This window comes from Rhinolophus sinicus, chromosome 10, assembly GCF_057876585.1.
Source record: "Rhinolophus sinicus isolate RSI-liver-muscle chromosome 10, RSI-T2T, whole genome shotgun sequence".
Classification (NCBI taxonomy): domain Eukaryota; kingdom Metazoa; phylum Chordata; class Mammalia; order Chiroptera; family Rhinolophidae; genus Rhinolophus; species Rhinolophus sinicus.
In genome coordinates this window covers 7617893-7642046 of record NC_142510.1, presented here as the reverse complement: position 1 = coordinate 7642046, position 24154 = coordinate 7617893, and the positions used below count along the sequence as shown (strand labels likewise).

Here is a 24154-nt window from a genome sequence, read left to right as displayed (position 1 = left end):
AAAGTGGCAGAGAGTTCCACATACTACTCACATCCATCTTCCTCTATTATTAACATCTTGTGTGATGCATTTGTCAGAGTTAATGAACCAACACCAATATATTATTATTAACTAAAGTCCGTGCTTTATTTGGGTTTCCTCAATTTTTTCCTAAGGTCCTTTTTCTGTTCCAGGACCCCATCCAGAACACCACGTTACATTCAGTTGTCACGTCTCCGTAGGCTCCTCTGGGCTGTGACAGTTCCTCAGACTTTCCTTGTATTTGATGACCTTGACAGTTTTGACAAGTATTTGTCATGTATTTTGTAGAATGTCCTTCAAGTGGGATTTGTCTGATGTTCTTTGGATGATTAGACTGGGGTGGTATGTTTTGGGAGAAAGACCACAGAGGTGAAGGGCCATTTCCATCACCATCACAGCAAAGGCATGTATCACTGCTGATGTCGACCTTGGTCACCTGGCTGATCAAGGTGAATTATTTGGAATTCTTCTGCATGGAAGATTTACCCACACACACACACACAAAATTGTTATCAGCAAGTCCTAAATTCTGGCTGTCACCACTGCAGACTCCAGATGGCCAAATGGGGTCTGCCAGAGAACAGACAGCCCCCTCAGTGTGCCAGACCTGTGGGGGCATTTTCATTTCACACAAGAGGCTGCTTTCTGGCAAAATGGGCCTCAGCCTCCCCAATTTCCAGAGGAGACTCGGCGGGGGGAGGGATGAACCCCAGGTCCGGCTGTGTGAGTGGCAGCTGTAGGGTTTGAACCTACCAGCTTCCCCCTTACCTCCTCATGCCCCCACTAAGCTGTGCTTGCTAACGCTAACTGCTGGCAAGTAGGAAGAAACCCAGGCCAGGAAACGAGGTGATTGTACCAGCCTGAGTCCTCCACCCTCTACCCAGCAGCACCACCAACCCAAGGCAGAACTTCAGAGGGCTCCTACTGCTGCTCTGAAAACCTCCAGTCAGAAAGCGTACAAGGTCAGGATACGGGCTGCATGACGTCGCGGCCTGCACGGTGCCCCCTGGTGCCGGCCCTCCTTCGTCACCTTCTATACAGGGCAGCCGGGTGCCCACCCACAGAAGCCTGGAAACCGCATTCTGGAGTCTCGGCTCATCCCTGGGTCACGCCCTGAGGCTCATCTCCATCCGACCCCGCCTCCCAACAGGGTTAGGCTGGGCTGGGCATCAGTGAAACCAGGGGTCACTCCCATGGGGTGACCTGGGGGTTCTGGATCCCATTCTTGACCTCTAAGGTCTCCGTGGTGTCCTCAGACCTCGGAAATGTAGCTCAGGTTCCCAGGCAGGAGAACTGGACTGGGGGAACGCTGAGACGCTGATTCATCCTTGGGAGAGCCCTTCCTGCTCTCTGGACCTCGGAGTCCTCCCCTGTAAAACGCGGGTAAGAGCGGACTCACTAGGGGCTGCCCAGTCCTCCCTCCTACCTGGGCTCAGCTCATCCAGCTGCCCCGCGCCCGCTTCCTGTGACAGCAGCGCCCCCTTCTGGCCGGGTGCCTCCTGGCCTCCGTGGTGTCTCCTCTGCTCTCTTCGCCCCCTGCAGGTCATTCGGGGAAGAGCACCTTGTTTGAAAGTCACCAAGAGGCCGACCAGACCTGGGTTTCTAGGCTGGGCACGCCTGGATTCCGATCTCGGCTCTACCACCTACTAAAGGAAACTTAAGTGCACCACTGCACCCCTCAAAACTGAACCCAACGCTTTGTCATTTGTAAAACGCACATAACATATTTTTTATATTTTTGGTCGAGGCATAAAACTCTTACAGAAAAAGAAATTATCATAGAGGCACGCATCTTAAGTGCACAGCTCAACAAATCCTCACAAAGAAAACACACTCGTGAACTACTCAGGGCAAGAACGGAAGCATTGTGGGTATCTCAGAAAACCCATACTGCTCACCCCCTGGTCACCGCTCCCTTTTTCTTCCCCAGAGGTGACCTAAATTCTAACACAGATTGCAATGGGTGCCATGAGGATAAGATGGAGGTTACGTGTAGCAAAGGGCTCAGTACAAGGGCTCTGGTATCCTTTTCTCTTCTGTGTCCCCCTCCTGCTCAGTCATGGCAGTGTCTTCTCCCAGCTGTATTTGCAGCCCATGCTGAGTGAGGTAGAACTGGCTAAGTAAGCAGGCAACCAGCACATTTAGGCCTCTCCGTGGTGACATTTGCCCAGAACGTATGGCTGCCCAGCCTTCTGCGTGCTGCATTCTCAGTACTGTAATTTCCACCCATCCACCCCTGCCGGGCTCGGCCCTGAGCCTCTCTCTCAAATCACTGCCTCGTCCTCCAAATGACCCCCGTCTCGACTCTCAATCCATTCTCCAAATGGCAGTCTGGGTTCTCTTTCTCAAACACAAATCTCATGAGTCACTCTTCTGCTTGCCACCCTCAGTGGCTCCCTGTCTCCTCAGGATAAATTCACAGGCTTCACAGCATTTAGAACCTTTTACTTAACAGCGGTTAGAATGGCTGTTATTAAAACACACACACACACACACACACACATACACACACGAGAACATCAAGTGTTGGCGAGGATGTAAAAGAAAGGGAACCCTCGTGCACTTTCGACGTGATTGTAAACTGGGGCAGCCATTATGGAAAACAGTATGGAAGTTCCTCAAAAAATTAGAAATATAAATACCATATGACTCAGCAATCCCTCTTCTGGGCATTTATCTGAAGGACACAAAATCTCTATGTCGAAGAAATACCTGCATCCCTACGTTCATTGCAGCATTATTCACAGTAGCCAAGACATGGAAACAACTTCAGTGTCCATACAGGGATAAATGGATAAAGAAAATGTGGTGCGTATATACAATGGAGTATTATGCAGCCATAAAAGAGGGCAATTCTGCCATTTATGCCATTTACGACAACATGGATGGACCTTGAGGGCATTATGCTAAGTGAGGTAAGTCAGACTGGGAAAGACAAGTAAATACTGTATGATCTCACTTATGTGGAATCTAAAAAACATGTACTCACTGATGCAGAGAACAGATTGGCAATTGCCAGGGAGGGGCTGGAGGGAGAGGTGTGTGTGTGGGGGTGAAATAGGTGAAGGTGGTCAAAAGGTACAAACTTCCAGTTAAAAGAGCACCAAGTCCTGGGGCATCACACACAGAGGGGGGACTACAGCTAACAACAGCAGTATGTTGGACATTTCCAAGTTGCTGAGAGAACAGATCTTAAAAGTTTTTAGCACAAGAAAAACATTTGTAACTATGAGGTGACACATGTTAACTAAATTTATTGTGGTAATCATTTCATAATACATACAATATCAAATCATTACGTTGTACACCTAAAACGAATACTCATATAATGGTAGATGTCAACTATATCTCAAAAAAAACTGAGGGGAAAATGTAAACCTTTTAAACTGGGCCCCTCTTGTCTCTGAGCCAATCAGTTACCATTTTCTTTTCCATTATGAAGTCCTGCATACTAAATTCACTATAAACCTCTGTACCCCCTCACCCTGTGGTGATTCTGGCATCTGGACCTTTGTATATGCTGTTCCTGCCGCTATAAGACCTTGCCTGTACCTCTGTCCACTCACTACTTGACTTTCAGGGTGTAACTCAAATGTCCCCACCGCTGAAAAGCCTTCTTTCCTTCCCACTCCCTGCCTGCCCAGAGAAAAGTGGGTGCCTCCTTCCCCTTGTCCTCAGGTGTCTGGCTAGGCTCCACCTCCTCCAGGAAGCCATCCCTGACCACTTTCCACCCCCTAGGTTCTGGGTTGTGATAGGCTGCCCTTGGGGACTATGAGCACTGTGAGCTCAGGGACTGTGTCTGACTCTTTTTCTTCTTTTAATAAAATTATAGGTCTATAGATGTAGATATAAAAAACATAAAACATACAACACAAGCGGACGCTGCTGTGTGCTTACTCTCGGGTCCCTGGTGCCAGGCAGATATCCCCAAAGCCCAGGTATCCCCAATGCTTAGCCAGGACCCAGCACAGAGGAATAAGTCATTTGGGGTTTGGTGGATGGATAAATGGATAAACAAATGAGCGAACGAACAAACGAATGAATGATTCTGGACGAACGAGTGAGAGCTGGTGATCACAAGGAAGGATTCCTGAGAGCGTCCTACTTACAGGGCCTCTTGGCTTCATGGGAAGTGGAAACGGCTTTGCTCTGACACAGATTGTGGTTCCTTTCACCCCATCTAAGCCTGTTTCTCCATATTATAGTAATACATTTCCCAGGTGGTTGTGAGGATTGAATGGGATCAGGGCTTGGGCTTTACCAGTCCAAGGTCACACAGCCTGGACCCCGAGTGCCTGGCGTCAAAGCTTGGGACCGTTCAGGTTGCTCTCATGATGGGATGTGAAGAGGGAGTGCTCAGGACACACGATGCACAAGGCCTCCAAAGTCCCCGCTGCCCAGGGCCTCTGTGCCTAACTCCAGCCACCAGGCTGCTCCTCTAGCTGAGCTCCTGGCCAGTTTTTCCAGCATCTGGGCTTTCTCCGGTCTTGCCTGCATCCCTGCCATCCATCAGTGTCAGCCAGCTGTCGTCCAGAACAGCCACTTCCTCCACCGACTGGCCCCTCATCCATCACCGCAGCCCCTGGGACTTCAGCCCAGCTGTAGCCATCCTACCCCAGAACCCCCTCCTGGGGCTGGGGTTCCACATCCTCTCCACTTAATTCTAGCTCTGAAGCCAACCCCTCCTGACAGCATCTGGGCACGTCATCAAAAAGAGTCCCCAGCTGTTAGTAGGTGGTCCCTCCCCGCCACGGACATTGCAGAGAAAGCCCTTTTGCAGGCTTTGCCTTTGAGGGGAAGGGCCTCATACTATCCAGTCAATGGGATCTACGAGCCCTATTTTCATAACAGCAATGACAGCTAATATCTATTGAGCACTTACTATGTGTCAGACCCTCTGCCAAACATATTCCCTGCTTCTGCTAATTTAATCTTAAAAACAAAACAAAAACCCCACAAGGTTGGTTCTACTACTATCCCACTTTATAGGTGGAAACACTGAGGCTCAGACGCTGTGACTTGCCCATGGTCTCATGGGGAGTGGCAGAGCTGGGAGTCAAACCCAGGCTGAATGGCTCTGGAGCGCATGCTCCTTCCAGCCCACACAGGTGTCCAGGTAGGGGCACGTGGAAGGCGGAGGGAAATACGGACCGAGGGGTGAAAGGCAGTCCACCTCAGAGAGACAGCCCACCGGAGCTTTGAGAGACAAGACGGATGGGCAAGACGTCAGTGGGCAGAGAAGTGACAGGGAGCGTGCGCAGAGGGCAGGGGGGACAGCCTGCGCAAAGGCATGGGGGTGGGAGCCCAAATCCTCATCACTCTGGAAGAGTAAGAGTCAAACAGACTGAGAGACGGACAGACAGACAGACAGACAGACAGACACACACACACACACACACACACACACACAGTGTGACACGTATGTGTGATGTAGGTATGTGAGCATGACTACATTTGGTAGTTATCATGCCTGTGTGTGTGTGTGTGTGTGTGTGTGTGTGTGTGTGTGATGAAAGGTTTTGAAACGGACAAAAAGATGACTGCGTATCTTGCCTAGGGCCCCCTCCTAGGCTATCCTGGCCTTTCATCATCTTCAAGCTTTTTTATAAGTTGTAGAAAACGGGTTGTAAAGCAAACATTCACCTCCACAGACATGCAAATGCATTGCCTGGGAGAGCCCTGTGCACACTGACCAGGTTTGCACCTACTTGTAAATTCATTTCAGCACTCCTAATTGCCTATGCATGTGTGGTTAGTAATTCTCCTCTGAATGGCTGTAATGTCTTAGCTCCTTCATTAATTCCTCCTCTTTTCTTTTTTTAAATTTTATTGGGGAAGGGGAACAGGACTTTTATTGGGGAACAGTGTGTACTTCCAGGCCTTTTTTCCAAGTCAAGTTGTTATCCTTTCAGTCTTAGTTGTGGAGGGCGCAGCTCAGCTCCAGGTCCAGTTGCCGTTGCTAGTTGCAGGGGGCGCAGCCCTCCATCCCTTGCGGGAGTCGAACCGGCAACCTTGTGGTTGAGAGGACACACTCCAACCAACTGAGCCATCCGGGAGCTCAGCGGCAGCTCAGCTCAAGGTGCCGTGTTCAATCTTAGTTGCAGGGGGCAGAGCCCACCATCCCTTGCGGGACTCGAGGAATCGAACTGGCAACCTTGTGGTTGAGAGCCCACTGGCCCATGTGGGAATCGAACTGGCAGCCTTTGGAGTTAGGAGCACGGAGCTCTAACCGCCTGAGCCACCGGGCCGGCCCCTTCCTCCTCTTTTTATCTACTCACCTCCCACATTCCCCTCAGATCTCAGCAGGACCACGACCTCCTCTGGGGAGCCCTCCTGCTCTGACTAGGGCAGAGCCCCTGGTTATGTCCTCCCAGTGCACCATGAGCTTCTGTGAAATATGTATCAATCACAGTTATGATTTAAAATTCCATGAGGCACTCTCAATTTTACTGTGAACCTAAAACTTAATAAAATCTTAAGAGAAAGTTTTTAAAAATCCCGTTAGGGCATGTTGGAATTTACCCCCAAAATACAAAATCATGTACGCACAGGTTTTTTGGTTGCTAGTATGAGCAACAGCTGGAAACAACCCTCACATCCACCAGGAGGGAACTGGTTAAATACACTGGCCACGTAGAAGAGTGCTATGTAGCTGTGAAAAGGAAGGAGGAAACTCTCCCAGCACTGCACTGGAGTGAGCTCAGGAGATGTGGTTAAGTGCAAAAACAAAATCCAGGTAGCAGAACTGTGTATACAAAGTATGCTATCTTCCGAATACAAGGTCAGACAATGAAGTTCACAAACTCATCCTAAGAAAAGTGCTCCATACCTCATTGCTGAATATCACTACGGTCACCTTTGAAGTACTCCCCTTGGGAAGCTATGCACCGACGGCAGTGCCTAGTCCAGCCTTCAAAGCAATGTTGGAACTCTTTTTCTGGAATGGCCATCAGAGCTGTCGTCATATTACCCTTCATTCCTGAATATCATCAAAATGTCTTCCTTTCAATATTTCCTTTATCTTCAGGTAAAGAAAGAAGTCATTGGGGGCCAGATCAGGTGAGTAGGGAGGCTGTTCCAATAGTTATTTGTTTACTGGCTGAAAACTCCCTCTCAGACAGTGCTGTGTTGAGCTGGTGCATGGTCGTGATGCAAGAGTCATGAATTGTTGGCGAAAAGTTCAGGTCGTCTAACTTTTTCACGCAGCCTTTTCAGCACTTCCAAATAGTAAACTTGGTTAACTGTTTGTCCAGTTGGTAAGAATTCATAATGAATAATCCCTCTGATGTCCAAAAAAGGTTAGCAACATCGTTGCAACAAGTTCAGGAACTTAATTGGGAGACCACGTATGTGCGGGGTGTATATACGTTTGCTTCTATTTTCAAAAAGAAACAATGGAAGGATAAAGCACAAACTAATACAAATGGTTCCCCATGGGAGAAGGAGGCAGTGAGCGAAGGGGACAGGAGTGGAAGCTAGACTTCTCTGAGTGTATCTTGTTTTACAGTTTTTATTTTGTAAATGCAAACAGTTTACAAAATTATGAAGCAAAGACCAAAAAAAGTGATGCCTTAAAATTGAAACAAAAAAAAACACCCAGAAATGAATATACCTGATTGAATGTCAACAAGGTGACCACACTAACAACATTGTTGGAAATGACTTTGAAATAGCATTTCGGCTGTACGCCCCTAATGGGCTTTAATCTAAGGACCACAGAACCACAACAAAATAGAACCACAGTGAAATTTTCCACTGCACTCATCTTACAGGAAGTAATTATCTGGGTATTGTTACGTTGAAACTATTAGCTTTGTAATATAGGATAAAGATAAGAAATTGTATTGATGTTGTTGGGAACCAAGATTTTCTGTTAAGAAAAAGAGGTAAAAAGCAAAATCAAAGAAGTTAAACAAAACCTTGTCATCTAAATGTGAGTGAGAACGATCGCTTCTGCCAGCTTCAAGCCTAGATGCAATGACGACCCAGCAGCAGTGAGCACCCTTCAGGTCTAGACTGGGGTCCCCAACTCCATGTGTCACCAAAAGCAACAGGCTCCTCTGAGAAACGGCTGATTCCAGGTAGCAAATGGGTAAGATGAACCTGGGGCATGCTGTCATCCAGAAATCAAGGAAACCGTCAGAGACTACTGAGGTCATGTCAAAGGCACGCAGGACGCAGCGGGAAGGGGTCCCCAATTTACTTGTGCTGGGCATGGTTCTAAGCACTTTACAGGTATTAACTCACCCAACGGAAGCTTACCTACCCTCATTTAACCCTCCCAACATGCGTATTAGGAGGGTTCTATGAATGACTATGCTCATTTTATTGATGAGGAAACTGAGTCCTGGGGAGACTACGTGAATTGCCCAAGATCACGCAGCAGCGGGTAGGTGGCTGAGAGAGCATTTGGATCCATGCCGTTTGCCCTTTTCTAGGCTGCCTCTGCATTAATGCAGGGTGTTCACCACCAAAGTACAAAAGGAAAATAAAGAGCCGGAGGCTCTACAGAGGCCAGCCCGGGGCGTGTCTGGAACCATGGACAGCGCCTGCACCCAGGGCGCTGAGGCTGACCCCAGCAAGCACCAAGGGCCACCTGGGACATGGGAGGCCCTGTATCTTGGTCAGCTACAGCCCAGCCTCCCGGCTGGCCACTCTTCACATCCACTTGACCCACTTGAGGCTCTTCCTCTAGACCATCACTTAAGAGCAGGAATCACCATTTAATTCTTCACAACGCCCAGCCAGGTGGGAACGGGCAGTCCTACTGCTCAGATGGGGAACTGAGTCTCACGGAGGTACTGAGCCATCCGCACCTCTGTCCTGCCCCCTCTCTTCCTTTCTGTTGGTTCATCCTCTTTGGACGGCTGGGCATGGGGTGCTGGTGGCCCATGCTGAGCAGTGAGTCACCCTCACTGTGCGTGTGTCATCCCCCCGGCTGAGCTGGCAGCTGGGAGGCGGGGTCTGCAGAGGAGCTTCAGGCGGGGAGGCTCTTTTCCCAGTGAGAAAGGAGCCTGCTGCCCAAAGCACCCCGGACGTCTCTTGCCCTTCGTGTCCACACAGCCACTGCACCTGACCAATTCTACCTCTAGAATGTTCTGGAATCTGTTCCCTCTTCACCAAAGCCAGCACCCTGGCCCAGGCGACCATCCGCTCTCGCCTGGACTGTGGGAGCCTCCACCAAGTCTCCCTGCTTCCCCCCTCACCTCCTTCAATCCACTTTCTGCAAGAGAGAGAGAACAGATTCCACAGACGCTTTGAAGGTGGGAATGACACACTTGTGATAAAATAGACAAATGAATATATTTAGCTGCTGCCAACTTCAACGTACCTCCCTTTTCTACCGAGGCCTAATTTTATTTCTTTTTGTATAACCACTAAGATAGAAATACCAGGATCTCCACAGGCCTGGAGGCTGGGCCAAGCCTCCACGCCCCAACCCCCTACCACTTGCGTTTCTGCTTGAGGCCCTTTAGGAGACAGCAAATCAATGGTTATAAGCAGGGGTTTCGCACTTTCTGCAATGACTAAAAGACAAGGAAATTACAAAGGGAGAATCATTACAGCTTAAAAGGGATTTAAGCCTTATACCAGCCAAATGCAATGTATGAACTTTGTTGCTTGATTTAAACCGACTACCCATAAAAAATACATCTAGGAAACAATGGGGGGAACATGGGATTTTAGGGGATATTACAAAATCATTAACTTCTTGTAAGTGTGAAAATGGTAACTAAATGAAAATGTGGTTATTTTTAAAAGATGCATGCTGAAGAATGAATGTATTTATGGATGAGATGATGAAATGATTTGTAATAGAAGAATCCAGCAGCAAGCGGGGAAATAGGTGGGGAGCTGCAAGAAGCTCATCTAGAGGACGTTACACCTTTCTCAAAAGACGTACTTCACATGACTGCAGCAAAAGCAGTGTCTGGAAGCGGGGCCAGCCGGCCGTTTACAGTGTTGATTAAGAATATGGCCGGGACCTGCCCGCTGGTCCACTGGGGGGTGCTCTCACTTGATTATCATACAATCATCCTCTTTATTTTCGTGTATATTGGGGTGGAGGAGAGTGAGGGTTTTGGAGCTAGGCTGGCTGGTTCAAACCCTGCCCCTGACATTTCTTTGCTTGTGACCTTGGCAAGCCACATTCCCACTGTGTACCTCAGTTTCCCCATCTGCCAAATGGGTGCTTAGTAATGTCTGCCGGATAGGGTTGCTCTGAGAGTCACAGGAGTTCACACTTAGAAAGGGCTCAGCCTGTCACCAGCACTAAGGAAATGTCAGCTCTGATTATTGCTATTAGGTAATATTTGAGTCTTCTCACGATTTTTTTTTTTTTTTTTTTTTTTACTTCTCATTGGTCTGAGCAGATCTGGGCCCCCACCCTTATGGGGAAGGACATCGGAGTTTTTTTAAAAAACAGATTCATTGAGATACAATTCACATACCATACAATTCACCCACTTAAAGTGTATAATTCTGTGGTTTTTAGTGTATTCGTAGAGTTAGGCGTCCATCACCCCACTCAGTTTTAGAACATTACCCCCAAACAGGGCACTGCTTCTGAGAAGGTGGGGTAGTGACTCTGAGCCCTCGCAGGACTCTCTTATGACAAAAGGGGTGGCTTATGGGGGCTACCCCTCCCTGCGACTTCTCTGGGTGCAGTGGGGCTGAGTGGCAGGTCCTGTGGGTTCCTTAGGGACACAAGGGGCCCACTGGCTGGCCCCGCTTCCAGATACACTGCTTTTACTGCAGTCATGTGAAGTGTATCTTTAGAGAAAGATGCTCACAGATCTCGGTATAGCTTTCTCTACATCCATGGCAACCTGCCACCATTTAATTTCCTCTTTTGTTCTCAGGAGGGAGGGAGAGATCACCACCACTGACATGGTGGGTGTTGAAGTTGCTACAAGGCCGGTCAAGGGGCATTTAAAGACCAGCCCCTGGAAGAGGGGCCAGTGAAGGACTGACAGTGGTTCTGGGGAGTCCAGCTCAGCAGCTGGGGATCTGGTGGCGACATTTACCAAAATGCGGGGAATGAAGGGAGGCAGGTAGGAAAGCTCCTACTTTCACTGTCATGAGGCTCGAACGACATTTGACAAACCTTTGGGATGAGACTGAGCTGGGTTGGAATCCTGACTCCTGCCCTGTGAGCCTCGAGTGAGTCACACTGTGCCTCGGTCTCCCGATCTGTAAAATGGGCCTGTCCAACCTGAGGGTCCAAGGGGCTCAGGCCACAGCCAGTGCACCCCGCACAAGGCCTAGCACACAGTAGGAGAACCATGCACCGTGGCCTTTACAACGATGAGTGTTAGTTCCCCTCTCTGGCTGGAGATCCTGGGGAAACCCCAGCCCAGAGAGTACCCCTCACGGGGGTGGGGAGACAGAGATGCTGGGAAGGCCCTGGGAAAGGGCTGAAACAGGGAACTCTGGTGAGGGGGTTTCTAGGCTGAAGGAGAAGGGACACTCCGGGGGCAGGGGTGAGGGAATGGAACACATCACGCCCTGCCTGAACCCGCCAGGCCTCCAGCCAGGCCTGGTCCTCCCCTCGGGCCCCTTCTCCCACCACTTCTTCCCTCCCCGCCCCTTGGCGTCTGTTCCCACCTCAAGTTTTTGCCCTGCTTGTCCCCCCACCTGGAATGTTCTTTCCACAACTTTGCATCCGTAGAAGGCCCACCCTGACTCTTCTCTGAGACAGCCCCCAAAATGACACAAGGTGACAGGGAACCGCTGTGGCTGAGCACGGCTGCAATGTAGGGGGGGAGGAAGAGGGTGGGGGCTACAAGGGCAGATGGAGATGCTGAGGCCCCAAGAACCTGAGCAGGAGCTGAGGACCTGAGCTGCCTTCCTGCCGCAGCCACTCACTCCCTTCTGGTCTCCCAGCAAGGACAGGCCAGGACACGCTGGAGACAACTCAGCCGCTCCAACCTCTTCCCTCAGGGGCCAGAGCAGCAGGGACAAGGCTTGGCGGGGGCCTGGGGCAGTGTGGGTGGTCCTTCTATAGCGCGTCAGGAATCAGGGAGCGCCAGGGGGCACCAGCTCTGCTCAGACACGAGTCTCATTTTCTTGCACACCCCTCTTAGCTAGAGTTCTTACCAAGTGCTCAGGCTGCCCACGTACCAAGCCCATGCCACAGATGGAGAAACTGAGGCTCAGAGAGCTGGAGCCTGAGTGGAGATGGGGCAGAGCTGGACTTGAACCCACAGCCTGTGTGGCTCAGAGCCCAGAACAATGTTCCCTGCAGAGCCCGTGCAGGGGGGCAGAGGGGCAGTCTGGTTCTGGACAAGCCCCCCACCCCAGTGGCACAGGGCCTGCCGGGAATCAGGACCATCTCGGTGGCATCGGCTACCCATAGAAGGTGCTCCTGGGCCCTGCTCTGCACATATGACTACGTCTACGTCACCACAGCCTCAGAGGCAGGTATGTACTATGCCACCCCACCAGCCCGTTCTAGAGTTATGGGGGCTTTCGACAGGGCAGGCACACCCCCTGGGACCCCAGCATTTGCAGAGACCCCGAGGACAGCCTGCTGGCTCAGGTTCCCCACAAATAGGAGGGAGCAGATCGCCAGGGCCAGAGGATTCTGGGGTTCGGAAGATGGGCTGTGGCAGGAACGTGCTCTTTCTCCCCCTCTCATCTCACATGTGAGCCTGCCGGCAGATGGGTTTCAGCTTTTTTTTTTTTTTAAAGATTTTATTGGGGAAGGGGAACAGGACTTCATTGGGGAACAGTGTGTACTTCCAGGCCTTTTTTCCAAGTCAAGTTGTTGTCCTTTTAATCTTAGTTGTGGAGGGCGCAGCTCAGCTTCAAGTTGTCGTTCTTTCAGTCTTAGTTGTGGAGGGCGCAGCTCAGCTCCAGGTCCAGTTGCCGTTGCTAGTTGCAGGGGGCACAGCCCACCATCCCTTGCGGGAGTCGAACCGGCAACCTTGTGGTTGAGAGGATGCGCTCCAACCCACTGAGCCATCCGGGAGCTCAGTGGCAGCTCAGCTCAAGGTGCCATGTTCAATTTTAGTTGCAGGGAGCGCTGCCCAACATCCCTTGCAGGACTCGAGGAGTTGAACCAGCAACCTTGTGGTTGAGAGCCCACTGGCCCATGTGGGAATCGAACTGGCAGCCTTTAGAGTTAGGAGCGTGGAGCTCTAACCGCCTGAGCCACCGGGCCGGCCCCTCGATGGGTTTCATCTTAATCCTGGGCAACGCTATCCCTTCTAGAAGCTTCTCCCCATCTGAAGTGAGATGCAAGGGAGCAGAATCCTACCTGGAACCCTGGACCTCAGTACCCCACCGACAGCCTCCCACCCAAGCACAGCCTCAGAGCCAGCCCTGGGGCTGCGAGCCCAGGTCTCAGTTTCTGCACGAGTAACCTTTCAGCTCCTCCTGGTTTTGTTCTTTTCCCAGTATTTTGTCTCAATTATTTCTTTTCCTCTTCTTACTATTTTACATATTTTATTATATTTATATATTTATAATATATTAAACATATTTACAATACATGATTTCTATTATGTTAATGCAATATATTTTTATTATGTTAATATGTTACTATATAATAATACTGCATCTTAATATAATAATAGTATACATCAGTATTTTATTATTCTGCTAACCTTGACAGTTACTATTGGGCAGTACTGCAGTCTGGGGCTTGACATGTCTCTGTAGTGAGTACTTTTTTATTTTCTACCTATTTATAAAAGCTGCCCATGAACTTGAATTGTGTTTTGGGAACAGCACCCACCTTATGGGGTGTGGGGAGGGTCAGATGAGGTGACAGCCCTCAGGGCAGTCAGCACTCAACAAATGCCAGGTTCTGCTTTTCTATTTTAGCAGCACCGTGTTTCAAATTATTCTTTCTTTAAAATCAAGAAATCAACAAGAATAAAGCATGTCTGTGTGTAATGATAGACAGTGAGTTTTGAGATACATTTTCAAGCAAGAAAGCAAAGGCCAGAACAGCATGTGTGGAATATTACCATCTATGTTTTTAAACGTGGGCACTCCTCTTGCTCTCTATTTAGAATTGCTCAGGCTGGGGAAGCCAGCTGCCATGTTGTGGCACTTGCTGGAAAGGCCCTCATAGTGAAGAGCTGAGGCCTCCCGCCGACAGCCGTGGGAGTGAGCCACATGGAGGCGGGTCCTCCAGCCTGTCAAGCCTGTGACAGCAGCTCTGGCTGGCATCTTGAATGCAACTACATGAGAGACCCTGAGCCAGAACCACCCAGCTGAGCTGCTCCTGATTTTCTGACCCACAGATTCTGTGAGAAAAGAAGTGTCTGCTAAGTGTCGGGGTAACTTGTCACGCAGAATAGATAACTAATAGGCCCCATAAGTCACACTTAGGTCTGAGAGATCGGAGGGGCTCCACTCTTACCCCTGCCCCTCAGTCAGGGCCTCCCAGCAAAGGAGAAATGTGAGCTTTGGTGGGTTTTGGGGATGGGTGTGCATGAGCCCCCACCCCATCCATGGGCAGACCTAGGAGCCCTCTGTCACCTGCATTTGCCCAGCCTGATCCTGGGAGGTCTCCTCCTAGCAGGACACAGAGGCCCCCGCTTTTCCTGGGACATGAGACTGTAGATATTATGGATACAGGACTGACTGTCTTGCTCACCACTGCAGGTTGCTGGGCACATAGTAGGTGTTCAATAAATAGCTGTTCCATGAATAATCACCTTTAACTAGTTCTTGTGGCGGGACACATTGGCTTATTAAAAGCCCTTTTTGCAGGTAATACAATGGGGGTCTGTTTCTCCCAGGAGGCTGCAAACTCGCTGAGGGGTCATACCATCTCCATATCCCCAGCAGGGCCTGGGAAACAATCATCAAAAGAGTGACTGTAATAACAGCAGCTCCATGATCAAAGCCAGCTGTAGGCTACTCATGCCTTTTACACAGATTATTTCTAAGTCTTTTAGCAAAGTAGGGCCAGTTATTCCCATTTTACAGATAAGGACATTGAGGCTCAGAGAAGGTAACTGGGAAGTGGCAGAGCTGGGCTCAAACGCAGCTCAAAGCCCTTTGTGTGCATCCCCCTTGGTGGGAAGACGCTAGCCTTCAGATGTAGAGAAGAGGTTTGATTGTGTCCAGGCTCAGCTGTAGATGAAAGCCCCTGAGAGCTGGGCCTTGGTAATAATTCCTACCTGACCCCAAAGCAACCCCAGATCCCGGATGGCAGTTGTGGATTATGGATGACACTGGGGGGACTATTGCGGTCAGTGACTCATCTCCATAGTGGCTGGCCAGGGGGGAGGATGGATTGTCTTCCCCATCAGGAGGCCCAGCCTCCCCCCTGCCTCCCTAGCCTCTCCCCAACCTTGGAAGCAAAGGTAGGGGCCACAGGGGATTCAAGCTCAACTGCCTACCACTCCTCCATTTCAACGTCTAGACCCTTCCTCCTGGAGAAGCAGCCATTTCTCTCCTCAGCCCGGGGACTGGATTCTAGAGGATGGAGGAAGGGAAGGGAAACGGCTTTGATGTGTGGTGGTGATAGATGAGGGCTCTGCAGCCAGACCGCCTGGGTTCAAGTTCTCCGATGCATGCTAGCTGTGTGCCTTTAGGGGACTTACTCATCCTATTTGCAACTCCTCTGTAGAGTGTAGAAAATACCAACTACTTGGGGGTATTGAGTTGTTGGGGGTTAAATGTATTAAAAACCCATGTAACATGTTTGACACATCACCTGGCACATAGTAAGTGCTCAATAAACACCAGTCAGTGTTCTTATGCTGTGTACTGCAATGTGGGATGCATTCTGCATGCCTTATCGCATGTAAAGCTCAGGGCAACCCAGGGCAGTATCTACCATAATTCCCATTTTATAAATGAGGAGACTGAAGCTCTCAGAGATAGAGGAGAATCTGAACTCAAAACCAGCAAGCAATTTCCAGTACTCTCAAGAGTCCCAGTCAAACATCCTGCCCCTTGTCCCCCAAATACACTTGTCACCCTACAAAAACGCCCAAGCGTATACAACCAATCCTTTCTCCCACAAAAATAAATTCCAGGTTAAGGACTTAAATGCCACAAACAAAGACGACCACTTTAAAATCTTCAGTAGGAATTATAGGTAAGTACCTTTTCGACTTTAATGATGGGAAAGAAGATAGGTTATGAACTTAAATGCCAAAAACAAAGCTTCAGAAAACATAGGTGAATGTATTTTAGACCTAAGCATTAAGAAATTTGTTCAGCGCCATTAGTGATCAAGGAAATGCAAATCAAGATCTCTACTGGCAACAGTTTTACACTCAGTTGGCAAACATTTTAAAATCCAATAATACCAAGTGAAGGAGAGGACGTGGATCATACACTATGCTGACGGGAGTGTAATTAGTATTAGGTTGGTGCAAAAGTAATTGCGGTTTTTGCAATTATTTTTAACTTTTTAAACTGCAATTACTGTTGCACCAACCTAATATAACCACTTTGAAAAGCAACTTGCTATTATCTCCTAAAGTTGAACATTAACATATTGTGATTCCACTTGAAGGTAAACACTCTAGAGAAACTCTTGCATGTACGCAGCAAAAAGCCACTTACCAGAATGTTCAAACAGCCCTTCGAATTAGCAGACACCTGGACACCACCCAAGAGGCCATCCGTAGGCGAGCAGATGGATCACCTGTGGTACACTGACCTGATGGAATAGGACATAACAGTTAAAACAAGTGAACTACAATGTGGGTCAATCTTAGCGATGTGCTAGTACATGAAGAAATTAAGCTCTGGAAGAGTCATACAGCTTGATACTCTTTTTTGGTTGTCTGGGCTCCCTTTGTTGTGGATTGAATTGTGTCCCCAAAGAAATATACTGAAATCCTGAACCCTAGTACCTGTAAATGTAACCTTATTTGGAAATAGGGCATTTGCAGGTGTGATTAGTTAAGTTTAGATGGAGTCATGCTGGGTTAGGGTGGGCGGAAATCCAATGACTGGGGTCCTTATAAGAAGAGGAAGACGTCCTAGCCATAGCAATTAGGCAAGAAAAAGAAATAAAAGGCATCCAAACTGGAAAAGAAGAAGTAAAATTATCTCTGTTTGCAAATGACATGATCTCACACATAGAAACTCCTGAAGACTCCACTAAAAAACAGTTTGAACTAATAAATGAATTCAGTAAAGTTGCAGGATACAAAATCAACGTACAGAAAAAACAAACTATCTGAAAGAGAAATTAATAAAACAATCCCATTTACAATCACATCAAAAACAATCTAATACTTAGGAATAAATTTAACCAACAAGGTGAAAAACCTGTGCACTGAAAACTAAAAGACACTGATGAGAGAAATTAAAGAAGACCCAAATAAATGGAAAGTTGTCCCATGTTCTTGGATTAGAATATTGCGAAAATGTCCCTACTACCCAAAGCAATCTACAGATTCAATGTGATTCCTATAAAAATTCCAAAGGCATTTTTCAGAGAAATAGGAAAAAATTACCCTAGAATTTGTATGAAAGTACAAAAGACCCCAAATAGCCAAAGCAATCTTGAGGAAAAAACAAAGCTGGAGGCATTACACTTCCTGATTTCAAGCTATATTACAAAGCTATAGTAATCAAAATAGTATGGCACTGACATAATAACAGACTCACAGACCAGTGGGAGTTGGTCTGTGAGAGTCCAGACATAAACCCAGCCATGCATATACAGAGCCCACACATAAACCTATGCATATATGGTCAACTAATTTTTGACAAAGGCGACAAGAACACACGATGGAGAAAAGATAGTCTCTTCAATAAATGGTGCTGGAAAAACTGGATTATCCACATGCAAAAGAATGAAATGACCCCTATCTTAGATCACTCACAAAAATTAACCCAAAATGGATCAAAGACTTAAATGTAAGACCTGAAACCATAAAACTACTAGAAGAAAACATATGGAAAAAGATCCATGACACTGGTCTTGGCAATGATTTATTGGATAAGATACCAAAAGCACAAGCAACAAAAGCTAAAATAAACAAGTGGGACTACGTCAAACTAAAGAGCTTCTGCACAGCAAAGGAAACCATAAATTGATAAGGCAACCTACTGAATAGGAGAAAATATTTGCAAACCATGTATTTGACAAGGGGTTACTACCCAAAATATATAAAGAACACACACAACTCAAGAGCAAAAAGAATCAAATAACCCAATTTAAAAATGGGCAAAGGACCTTAGACATTTTTCCAAAGAAAACATTCACATGGCCAATAAGTACATGAAGAGGTGCCCAACATCACTAATCATCAGGAAAATATAACTCAAAACCCCAATGACAGATCACCTCACACCTGTCAGACTGGCTATTATAAAAAATGACAAGAGATAAGTGTTGGTGAGGATGTGAAGAAAAAGGAACTTTTTCATGCACTGGTACTGGGAATGTAAACGGTACAGTTGCAATGGAAAACAGTATGGAGGTTCCTTAAAGAATTAAAAATATAACTACCATGTGACCCAGTAATCTTACTCCTGGGTATACCTATGTGAATGAAATGAAATCTTTATCTTGAAGAGCTATGTGCTCTCCCACATTCACTGCAGCATTATTCACAATAGCCAAGATATGGAAACAACCTAAAAGTCCTTCAAGAAATGAATGGATAAAGATGTGGTATATAAATATAGTGGAATATTATGTAGCCATAAAAAGAAGAAAATCCTGCCACTTGCAACAACATGGAGAAACACGGAAGGACGGCATTATGCTAAGTGAAATAAGCCAGACAGACAAAGGCAAATACTGTATGGTTATCACTTATACTGTGTTTCCCCGAAAATAAGACCTAGGCGGACCATCAGCTCTAATGCATCTTTTGGGGCAAAAATTAATATAAGACTAAGACTGGTTTGTATTAATGTTTGCCCCAAAAGACGCATTAGAGCTGATGGTCCGGCTAGGTCTTATTTTCGGGGAAACACAGTAGTTGGACAGCGGTGGGGAAGGCAGGTAGAATGGAAGGAAGAAAAAGCCCATTTCGTAGAAACAGAAAATAGAATGGTGGTTGCCAGGGGATGGGTGGAGGGAGAAACGAACAGACGTAAGTCAAAGGGTACAAACTTTCAGTTTTAAGAATAGGTTCTGAGGATCCAATGTACAGCACGTGACTGTGTTAATAATTCAGTACTATATACTTGAAAGTTGCTGAGAGTAGATCTGAAGCATCCTTACCACACACACACACCACACACAAAAATAAAAGCGGTAACTGTGTGAGGCGAGGGATGTGGCAATTATCTGGATCTGGGCAATCATTCCATAATGTGTATGTATATTAAAGCCTCACTTTGTACATGTTAATTATACACAATTACATATGTCATTTATTCCTCAGTAAGGTTGAGAGAAGGAAAAAAAGGCAACGATACACAGAGAACACATAAGACAGAGGCAGAGACTGGAGCGTGCATCTCTCTCTAAGCCGAGGGCTGTCAGGGATTGCTGGCAACCCCCAGAGCCAGGGGCGAGGCACTGAACAGATCCTTCTCTAGAGCCTTCCGAGGGAGCACCCTGCCAACCCCCTGATTTTACACACAGCCTCCAGAACTGTAAGAATAGATTTGTTTGTTTGAAGCCACTCCGTTTATAGTATGTGGTCCAGCAGCCGCAGGAAACTAATACACTCTTTAAATAAAGTTAGGAAGAAAAAACTAAAATTTTAAAATGTATTTGTAAGATGTAGGTATAATAAAACCATACAAAGAAAGCAGGAAGCGATGAAGACAGGATTCAAAGTGATGGGGCCCCCAGGTGGGAGATGGGACGGGCGCATCTCAGGAGTGAATGTCGGCCTTTGTTAGGGTCCTCGCTTTTTTTTTTTTGATTGATGGGGTACCTGGTGTGTATTACATGATTAAAATAACTATGACATTTTTAGTAAAAGTCACACAAGGACCAAAGAAGAGAACACGTCACGATCTGGATTACCATCTGCCCACCAGTCTGTGTTCACTAAGAAATTACTTAAAAACAAAAATAAAAGCGACCCCTGCCCAGTGCTGGCTCATTGTCTGCCTGCTTCCACATCTGTGAGCTTCTCTGGTGTCAGGACAAGGCTGCATCCATCCCAGGGCCTGGCACACCTGTCAGAGAGGACCTCCATACCTCTACCCTCCATGTTCCCACACCTCTTACCTTACTCTCTCTTTTTCTGTAGCACATACACTGTCTGACATGCCATATACTGTACTTGTTTCTGTGTTTATCGTCTTTCTTCCCTCAGGAGAATGTAAAGCCCGTGAGGGCTGTTTGGCCTGTCTGGCTCATGGCTGTCTCTCTCCAGCAACTAGCACAGTGCTTGGCACATAGTAGGTGCTCAATAAAGATTGGCTGAATGAGTAACTGAGTGAAATGATTAACGGCTCCAGTGCTTGTATGTGCGCTGCAGATGGAAACGTAGGGCAGGCTGGGGAAGGGGAGCACATCAGGCTGAGCATGCCGACCCTCCCTTAGTCTGCTCATCACACTGACACCACAGACCCCAGGAATACAGACCAGGGCAGACCCAGGCCCCACTCAACCCAGCACAACCCAGATAGACTTTTCCAGCAGACACAGAACCTGTGGGATGTCTCTGTCTCTGGGATGGGGGCTCTGCTGGGCCCTGTTTGAGAGGACTGTGGGGGGCCTGGGCTGCCAGCGGCCCTCGGATTCACCTCCAGCAGGTGACCCACTTCAGCCATTCAGCCATCCACCTGCCACTGTTCCACTGCTTCCATCTCCTCACACCACCGCTAGTCACGTCCATTAGGCTTAGCTTTAAGTTAACTATTTTTCTCCCTAAATGAATGGATTTAAAAAGGACTGGATATGTCACTATCATAAATGGAAGAGCCATACCTGTGCCCCAAAATAGAAGGTAACTGTAAACATAAACACGCAGAAAACAACACGTTATTAAATTCTGGCACAAGAGTGCAGATTGCTCAAGACTGAGCCTGAGGTCTGTACCTCCTGGTTATATAAGGTAAGCCAGTGCTGGAGCGATGTTTAAGCCACTTAACAGAAGTGAGGCTTTCTCCCCTTGAACAAGAATTGCTGTGTGATTCACTGCTGGCTGACTCCCTCTCTGTGTCCCACCTATCCTCACCCTGCAGAACTCACCATTGGGTCCCCTCTCAGCTTTTAGGGAACTCTCCTCGGGCCAAGCAATTTTCATTTCATTTCTAGGCCTGGAATCCTTATGCGGATGCCCTGGGAGCAGTGCCTGCGCAGCCTGGTGGCTGTGGGCTAGGCAGGGAGGCAAAGCTGGAGGGAGTCTCCCCTGGGGCTGGCTGAGACCTCGCTACTCCCCAGCAAGCCCCTCCCTTGTCCCAACCCCTCAGGCAAATGGAAGCAGGCACAGGGCCAGGCTGGCACAGGGCTCAGCTGGGCCTCAGCAAGTCCCAGGGAGTCAGGGTGAGCTCATCTCTTGCCCTTAGTTATCCTCCTGGCTAATGAGCAACTGAGAACCTCCCTGCCATTGACAGAGAGCCCCACCCCACCCCCTGGGATACTGGGGGCAGGAAGGTTCTAACAGGCCAAATGACACCATGGAGGGAGGTGGTAGAGTCTCAAGAGAGGAAATGAGCTTGGGGAGGGGAGCTCTACTTCCTGCCTCCTCTTTGTAGAGGGAGAAAGCTGGGGCTGGCGCAGGCACTTAGGGTCGGTTAGGTTTAGGACTCTGTAGCCTACTGTGTGGGCTGGGTGCTCAGCCTCTGTGTAACCTTTAGCAAGGCCCCTTGCGGCTCAGAGTGTGTCTGCAACCATCAGTACCACCTGGGAGCTTGTGGGAAACGCAGAATTTCACACCTAGACCTATTTAGCCAGAATCTGCATTTTTAATAAGACCCCCCAAGTGATTTCTGTGCATATGTGCCACTCTGTGCCTCAGTTTCCCCACCTGTAAAATGGGGATTAAAATGAGTTTATATACATGTGGTGCTTTGAACAATGTTTGCTATTATTATTCATTGTTATTGTTATTATTGACGCAACTCAGTCTGGGCAAGGTGATGGCTGGGCCCAGATGGGCTACTCTCAGCCCTCCACCTCTCAGCACCCCAAGAGGCAGGTTACATGAGACCCACATGAAGAAGAAAAGCCTGAATCTCAGAGAGGTGCAGTAACTTGATTAGTTCTAAATGGGAAAGCCCAAGTTCACTCCCACACCTGTCCAACCCTATTACTAATGTGAACACTGAATGGGTGGGATTGCTGAGTCTGCACCAAGCACTTGAGGTGCTTACAACCACCCTGTGAGGTCGAACTTACTGTTACCCCCATTTTTCAGATGAGGAAACTGAGGCACAGAGCAGTTAGGCAGCGTTTCCAAAGCTACTCAGCAGGAAAGGCTAGATTTGGACCCGGCAGTGTCACTCTCAAATTCTATGCCATGCTACATTCCACTTCACCATTTTTTTTCTCCCAGAATCTTTTCCCCAAAAGTGTCCCTGCCTCCTCTGTCACTGCTTTGCCAGCTCTGGCTCTGGGGCTCCAAGCCTGCCCCTCCCACATCCTCACCACTAATGAAGTCTTTGCCAACTTGAGGCTGGAACCACAGTGGCCACTGGAACTGGCTTTGTGGGAAAAACCTGCTTCCTTCCCCTCTGGGCTCCCAGGTGTGGCTGACGAGACCAGAGCCTTTGACAGCAGTGCTGGGCAGACTGGGGAGCAGGAGCTGTTTGAGACGCCTGGCTCTGGCCCTCTGGGGTAGTTGGCCTGGAGCTGGGCTTCCCTCTGCCTCTCTGTCCCCCGTTCCTGCTCAACCCCCAGTTCACCATCTGGGCCTGGCCTCTTGGCAAGGATGCAGCTGAGCCAGGCCTAGAGCTCTGCAGTTTAATCATTCATTCATTCAGCATACATGTATTCTGCACCTACTGGGTGCCTGGTACTCTTCTGCAGACATGGCAATGAATAAAAGTGACCTAGCCCTGGGGAAGAGACAGGCCAAAAATTAATCATATATCCTCAAAAAATGTACAATTTCATAATGCAAAGGGAACTGACCATAGGTGGGTATCAGGGAGGGCTCTCCTGATGGACATTTAAGCCAAGGTATGAAAGATAAAGTGGAAGAACGTTTCAGCTGGAGGACGAAGCCCTGGCAAAGGCCCAGAGGTGGGAAACAGCTCGATGCATCTGAAGCAGGAAAGAGATGAGCCTTGTGAGCACGGCCTCCTAGAGGGTCTGCTTGAGGCTACGAGAGATGTTTGCAGCTGACAAGTCCCCCAGCCGGCAGGATCATGGGCTTCATCTGCCCCCTCTAGTCTTCCAAGCCAGAGGAGGTGTCCCAGGGGACTTGGGCCACAGAGGTCATGATGGACCCACCCTCGCCCTATTTTGGGCCCCAGCTGGCCACCAAGTGGGGCGTCCTCTCACTGGACTGCCTTCTTGTGTGAATAAATGGAAATTACTGCACTAACAGGCCACTTGTTCCCAGGCCTGGCCTCCAATCCTGCCAGCTGTGGTACCTCAGCTCTGTGGAGCCTCAGGTTCCTCATCTGTAAAATGGGATAGTTCCTGCTTTCTGGGTCGTTTTAATAAAATGTGTTCAGCGGTCAGTACAGGGCAGGCACTTGGTGGGGGCCTAATCACAGGGTTATTACGTTAATCATGAGTATAAGCGGCCAAGGGGCTGCAAATTCCCGGAAGCCTCAGCCCACAGCAGAATCAGAGCTCCATGAGGGAGGGGGTCTTGTTTGTCTCCTTCTCGGAGACCGTGTACCAGGGACATGGTCGGTGTTCCATACATGTTGAATAAATGAATGATGCTGAATACATGAACTAACGAACAAGTGAATGACCAGTTTCACCCCCGGCCCCACCCCAAGCGAGGACATTCAGCTCAGGAATGTCCTGCCTCTCCGGCCCCTGCCCGGGATTCCATCGCTCCCCGCTTCGGAGCAACACTCTTACCTGCTGTGCGCCTCAGTTTCCCCCTCTGTAAGGGAGGGGGGAGGGGTGGCTAAGGGCAGCCTCCGAGGTTGGAGGGAGGGCTCCCGGCCCAGCGCCGGTGCCCCCAGGTGCCCAACCCGCGAGCACCGAGGCCAAAGGCGACCCCTGCCTTCTTTCTGCCAGCTGCACGCAGTACCCGCCCATCCTGAGCCGCTTCGGCCCCTTGCGCACGTGACCCCGCCCCGCCCTGCCGTCCCAGCGCGA

At 48.6% G+C, this 24154-nt stretch overlaps 1 protein-coding gene across 2 annotated transcripts in view; it reads right to left on the bottom strand.

Moving 5' to 3' along the window:
* Positions 1-24108, bottom strand: part of LITAF (lipopolysaccharide induced TNF factor) — a 93654-nt gene extending 69546 nt beyond the window's left edge. Inside the window, exons 1-2 of one of the 2 annotated variants that reach the window (XM_074322863.2) lie at positions 23912-24108; positions 16561-16657 (exon numbers count right to left, since the gene is read on the bottom strand). The gene's annotated coding sequence lies outside the window, so the exon portion shown is untranslated. The remainder of the gene's footprint in view (positions 1-16560; positions 16658-23911) is intronic. The other variant, XM_074322864.2, reaches the window with a different exon arrangement.
* Between the last annotated feature and the right edge of the window lie 46 nt (positions 24109-24154).